A 6,999-nucleotide genomic window follows, 5' to 3' on the forward strand; every position below is an offset into this window, starting at 1 on the left:
GAGTGTTTCCAGAATAAATGAAGGTGAGAGGATTCACTGGTTTATGTGGAATTCTCTTAGAGAATACAGTTGGCAAGTTAGTTCAGTAGTAGTGATTTCAGGGAATGACTGTGAGTAAGTGAGAAAGGCCAAATGTTGAGCTGGGATTTGGAAGTTGTACAATGAAAGACTTCTTAAAGCAGTGAAGCTTCCTCTACTACAAATATATTCTAGGAGTATGTATGTATGTGCATGCATGCTGGTAAATGTTTAACAACCAGCTTTCCAGGAAAAAATCCCACATTTTCCAGTTTAATCTGTATTATTTACATTTTCTCCTTCACTTTAAGACTAAACCACCAATAACACAAATCAAGCATGATTTATAAGGTTTGCGGATTCCCAAGGTGTAAATGCTCACACTGAAAATTTAATAATCAGCTCTCAGAGAATGAAGAAGAAAGGAGTGACCAAAGCCTGAAACCCCCTTGATTTAAGTTCTTCAACCATTGACTAACAATAGATCCCAATGGGTCGTTCTTTGGGCTCTGATTGACTCAGAGTGAAACAAATAGCAATTGTTTCTGTTTTGGCAAGAAACTCTTTCTTTTCCCAGATTGTATTTTGGTTTTATAACTAGGTAAAAGAGGCCATTTTTTTGCCTCCTTTCTTTCTTAGCCTTAATCATTTAATGAGTGGTTGCCTCAGTCAAATTGAGACCTGTTCTCTAAGATCTTAGCTTAACAGCTACACCCAAAGAAAGAACGCTAGGAAATGAATGTAAACTGCTTGCATTTTTGTTCTTTTTCCCAGGTTATTTATACCTTCTAAATCCAATTCTCCTTGAGCAATAAGAAAACTGTTCGGTTCTGCACACATATATTATATCCAAGATCCACTGCAATCTATTTAACATGTATAGGACTGCTTGCCATCTTTGGGGAGAGGGTGGAGGGAGGGAGGGGAAAAATCGGAACAGAAGTGAGTGCAAGGGATAATGTTGTAAAAAACTACCCTGGCATAGGTTCTGTCAATAAAAAGTTATTTAAAAAAAAAAAATAATAAGATCTTAGCTTAAAACTGCCAAGGTCACACCCAGAGAGAGGACTGTGGGAACTGAGTGTGGATCACAACACAGCATTCTTATTGTATTTGTTGTTGTTCACTTGCATTTTATTTTCGTATTCATTTTTTTCCTTTTTGATCTGATTTTTCTTGTGCATCAAGAGAGACTTGTATGAATATGTATACATACATTGGATTTAACATAGATTTTTACCATGTTTAACATATATTAGATTACTTGCTCTCTAGGGGAGGGGATGTGGGGAAGGAGGGGAAATTTTGGAACACAAGGTTTTGCAAGGGTCTGTGTTGAAAAATTATCAATGCATATGTTTTGTAAATAAAAAGCTTTAATAACAATTTTTTTTTTAAAAAATGCCGAGGTCTCCCACTGCATTTGGGACCGTTTCCAGTTGTCCTGATCTGGCCACTGAACCCAGATGACTAAAGAGGAAAAACTGAGGCTGGTGACTTTGCACAACCCTCCTCCCACTTAAATCCAATTCACTTGCACTTGCACATCATGACATCACCTCTCCGATGTCATGGTCCTCTTCCAGAATGAAGGAGAAACAACAACAACAATAATAATAATATCGATTAGGATTTATGTGGAGAGGGTGATAAGGATAGAGAAAGAATAAACTGTAGCCCAGTAATTCAGAACTGGACAAAAATGGCCCCAGTAACTACAGGCCCATCAGATGGATCAGGACAGCCTTGAAACTGGTGTTGGATGTATTGGTCAACCTGCCATCGGGGGTAAGAGATGGGGGGGGGGGAGAGGAGAAAAATTGGAATAACAGTTTTGGCAATTGTCAATGCTGTAAAATTACCCATGCATATAACTTGTAAATAAAAAGCTATAATTAAAAAAAGAAAGAAAGAAACTGGTTTTGGTAGAGGGGAAGTTTAGAGTACAGCATGGAGTAAGAGGAGCTTGAAGGAACATAGAAGGTGAATGAAAATGGCAGATTGAGAGAAAGTTCTGTCTTTAGAGAGGGAGTGATTCTGTCTCATGACATTGGGCAATTATCACTTTGGGAACTTCTAGTACTTTGTGGGAAGAAGGGGAGGATGTAGCTGGACAAGATAAAAGACAGGCATTTGATGGTAACTTTCTAACTGTTTCTTCTTCCCTCTATCCTTCATACAGCTGCCAAAATTTTTTTCCTAAGGAACAAGTCAAATCAAAACATGTCACTCCCCTGGGGGGGAAAATACAACCAACCTTACATAGCTCCCCTTGCCTTTTCAATACAATATTGTTGGTCAGAGCAATGTTATTATAGGTTATACCTGTATATATTTTTGTCTGATAAAATTATTTTTTGACTATTTTAAAATAAAACTCCAACACACCTATTGATCTTATCGATGGTATCAATGCTAGTAGTCCTTCCAATGATGAAACTCCCATTCCCTTCATCCTCACCCTGTATCAGTCTTGTTTATATTTTTCAGTAGACCCAACACAAGAGTCCATCAAGGTGCACGGAGCCTTCCTTGACTTATTTGGACATTATATTATGAGGCCTGTAGATGAAAGTGGAGTACTGGGACTATTCTTGCAGAAACCACAGGTAACCAAAGAAAATGGTCTCCCTTTCCACTTTGCTCCTTTGCTTCTCTGAGGATTTAATCAATTAACTACACCCTGTTAATAACTAGCTTGGTTTTTGTCCAATGGAGAAAATATTAAAACAGTAGAGAAAATGTCCTCTAGAACATCTACATAAATTGCAAATTGAACTAACCCTTAATTAAACAGAGAACCCTGTGGATTACCAAAAAAACATGGAGCTATAATAAAATGTTCTTGAATTGCTCAAGAAAAATAATTATTTTGAAAACAAGTTAAAAGAGATATAGATTCTTAACTTGAGATATTGAAATCATTTATATTTATTTTGCCAATTATATTTCAAAATAATTATTTTCCTTTGTATTTTTCTGTGTTTTATTACATTCATTTAAAAACATGATTCTCAGATGGGCTTCACCAGGATGCCAAAGAGGTCCTAGTGTAGAATCAGTATGTGTCCTTTCTCTGCTACCTTATTTATGTAGTTTACATGTCAAAAGTTCAATCATAACAATCCAGAACACTCAGTTAGGAAAATTCCCAACATTGAGGTAAATGTCTGTCTCTCGGCTTATATTTATCTCTTGCTCTTGAGTCATTTCAGTCATGATGCCATTTGGGATTTTCTTGGCAGATACTGGAATGGTTTACCATTTCCTTCTCCAGATGAGGAAACTGAGGTGAATAGGGTTAAGTGACTTGTCCAGGATCACCTAACCAGTAAGTCTCTGAGATTAGATTTGATCTCAGGTTTTCCTGACTCCAGACCCAGTGTTTTATCCACTGCACCATCTAGCTCCTCTCTATATTTATGGCTAAACAACCCTTAAATTCCTTGTGGTTGAGGAAAAAATTCAGGTTACCAGAAGTGTTCGTGTAAAGAAACAAGGATACTAGGCCACACAGTGTCTATTAACAGACACTAGGGAAGGAAAAAACTTTTTTTCTTGGACTCCCCTCAATCCTTGAAGACATTAGGAGCAAGTGGTGGTTTCAGCCCCAGTGTACTACTCTGAGATGCCTATAGGAAGTGCTCTTCCTGGATCTCTCCCTTCTCAGAGTTCAGGAGTCTGTTCTTTTTCCTTTCATCTGTTGCCTCAGTGCTGCTGGATTCTTTGTGTCTCACCTCCTGTCCTCAACCTTTGTGTCTGGATTTCTTTTTGCCCGTCTCTGTCTCCCTTTCTCTGTCTCTATCTCCCTCTCCTCTCCTCTGCAGAGCCTTTTGGCTTGACTGAACCTTATTTTTCCTGGCTCACTACTGAAATTCTGGCAACCAAACTGGATTGCTATTTTAAATAAAGCCCACAAGGCATGACTAAGTTTCTTCAGTCAATCTCAACACACTTTCTGTTGCACCTAAGCGAACGGCCTTTGATTGACTGTTTTAATGGAGATGTTTCAGTTTTGTGCAAACCCACTTTATACATATGAATAGCAATGGAATATGCAAGCTGTTTCTTAGTCTTCCTATGTGGTGAAACCATTTTCCCCTCAGTGTTATCTAACCACCACATTATATTGAAAGCTACTCATCTGATCTTAGTGAACAGGAAATATTAGAAGCTGTTGTTTTTTTTTCCTACCGCCATATACTCTGGTGATTTTGCATATACTTAGTTGTGTGAAAGTGCTAAGTGCTGAGCTTTCTATGACTATCAGAGAGCAGTGCTCTTCATTCCTTAGTTTCTCTAGTTTCTATAGGACACCACTGATTTGTTATCAAGGGATATGTGGATTGTAGATTTATTGAATCAGAAATCAGCTCTGAGCCCCCATTACTAGCAAACCTTCACTCTTTCTTTATACTTGCTATATTTAAATGATCTTGAGTTGTACAATATCATTAAGACTGGAGATGACTCTCCATAGAAGTAGACAAACCTGATTGGATATTGTGTTTAGCATCTACTTAGAGCATAAAATCAATGAACAAATGAATTGTACATAATAAAAGGAAACCATGTGTAATAAATCCTCCACCAAAAGGCTACAAACCTGCTAGTTCTTCTAAACTCCAGAAAGCCCCTTTGGACAGTACAAAAATTGATTCAAAATTTCCAGATTACACGATAAAATGAAGGACTGGATATTTTCTCTAAACTCTCAGAAATTCCCCCAAATAGAAATTATGTACAAAAGGTAAAGCACTTGTAGATATCTCAACAGGCAAACACCAAGAAGCTGCTTAAGGCAATAATCTGATGAATTAAGAGCAGAAAAGATAATACCTAATGTGTTTAGTTAGTAACCCCCCTCTCTCCAATCTCCATACTTCGGCAAAGTGACAAAACTCAGCCAGTGGTCTTATGCTCTGGGATCAACTCAACAATTTCCTTACTACAGCTCTGGTCTCTGCCAAAATCTGGCTCTTGTCTTTATCCCACCATTCTGTGGCAATAAGCAGCAGAACTCACCTCTGCCCACTCCATTGTGTGGAAAAGTATAGGAAAGTAGAAATGTTTGTGTTTTGCCTGAGGGATGCCAACATGGTACAGTCTGAGAACTAGGGCAGAAACTGAGCACAGGAGGGGTTGCACCAGTTCTGAAGGAAAGGGCACTAGTTTCAGCTGGGGTCAGTTTAGTTCCCTCTATTTCCAGTAATCATTTGTTATATGGAACTGAAGCTGGTGAAAAGTTAATTGCCAATGTGGAAGAAGGCTTACATGCTTTTTAAGGTTCAGAGCTCATAGGACCTGACACAAAAGGGAAAGAAGTCAGCAAGTAAGAGAAAAAAGAGAATATAAGAGGGAAAGACTGAAATTACCAAGAATCTCAAAAGAGAGAAATCTTACATTAAAAACCTAGAGCACATGCAATTAAATCAATGGAGAAGATATTAAAAACAGTAGAGAAAATGTCCTCTAGAACATCTAAATGAATTCAAGACTCATTGCAAGACAAAGGAAATTGAACTAACCCTTAATTAAACAGAGAACGCTGTGAATTACCAAGAAAATATGGATTCATAATAAAATATTCTTGAATTGTTCAAGAGAAAAATGATTATATTGAAAACAAATGAAAAGAGAAAAAATTGCAAAATTTATGGCCCATAGAGCAGAAATAATCAGAAGAAAAGAAAAACTTGAATTCATGACATTGATTTTCCAAAGAAACAACTTATAGATCATAACCCCTCTAGAAGAACATGACAATACACACACACACACACACACACACACACACACATTTTATATATGTGTGTATAGGTGTGGTTCAGAAATGGTGAGGGGGGTCACCATTTAATAAAAAAAAGCTGGAGAGCTCTCTACAAGCAAAGCAAAGTTTATCATACATTCTGGCGAATGACAAGTGGGTGTCCCACTTGTTGAGGAGACAATGGAAGGGAGGAAGCACCTTCTGGGTCAGGGTTAACACTTTTAATCCCTAACACAAATCCCCTCTTCCACCACTGACCCTCATCCTTATTAGTTGAGAATCTTACATTCTAAATGCGGGAACTACCCAAGAAGTTGAACTTGACCAATAAGTATATAGTTGCCCATCTTTGACTGAAATAGGGAGAAAATGATGTCATGGGAGGTTAGCAGGCAAGGGACTTAGGTATGCCCTTGGATCAATGCTCAAAGTCCTTCAGTCCTCCTCAAACTCTGAAGTAGATGAAACCTTACTCGTTTTTCACAACTGTCTCGAAAGATCTCACCTCATTCCGTTCATATATGTGAGAAAATTGTTCAGAATTTCCAAACAGAAAACGATGTCAATTTAAAGAACCCACAAATCAACTCCAGGGAGGAGGGAAAACTGTTGTGAACTTAATATGCATAACCACATAGAATTAAATTTAATTCTTCCAGTTTCAGAAACTGTTTCAACCCAGGAGCTTCAGGAAATGATTATAGTTGAGCTTATTTTCCAATTGATAGTCCTTTTTGAAGAGAATGAGGCCCCTTGATGCTTAACTCATATTTGACATTGAACTGGTCTTTAGACAAAGAGGCAGAAACTAGGAGACCATTGTGGGCTTAGATCAGGGGAAATAACTTGGGATTTGGAAGGACCTGAGAAAAGATCTAAGTTGCCATTGCAAGTGACAGACTTGGTCTTGACTGTCTGTCCTGTTAAGAGTGATTAAATCTGATCAGGCCATAGCTAGTCCATGAGAGAGCAGGTTAATTAAACTCTGTAGCTATCCTTGGAAGAGAAGGCTATCCACCATCAGCATCAGTTATGGCTTCTCTTGCTCTCTGACCTGGCCTTCGGCATAGCAGCTCTGTCTCAGGTTTTCCTCTTCCTCACTTTCTGTCACCAGTCTAACCATCATTCTATGTAAGGTAAAGGAAGAGCAGATGGAGCAAGAGGGGCCCTACTTGTGCATCTTTTATACAAGGTCTCTGTCAGACTTCCTT

This window comes from Sarcophilus harrisii, chromosome 5 (genome assembly GCF_902635505.1).
Source record: "Sarcophilus harrisii chromosome 5, mSarHar1.11, whole genome shotgun sequence".
NCBI classification, from domain to species: Eukaryota; Metazoa; Chordata; class Mammalia; order Dasyuromorphia; family Dasyuridae; genus Sarcophilus; species Sarcophilus harrisii.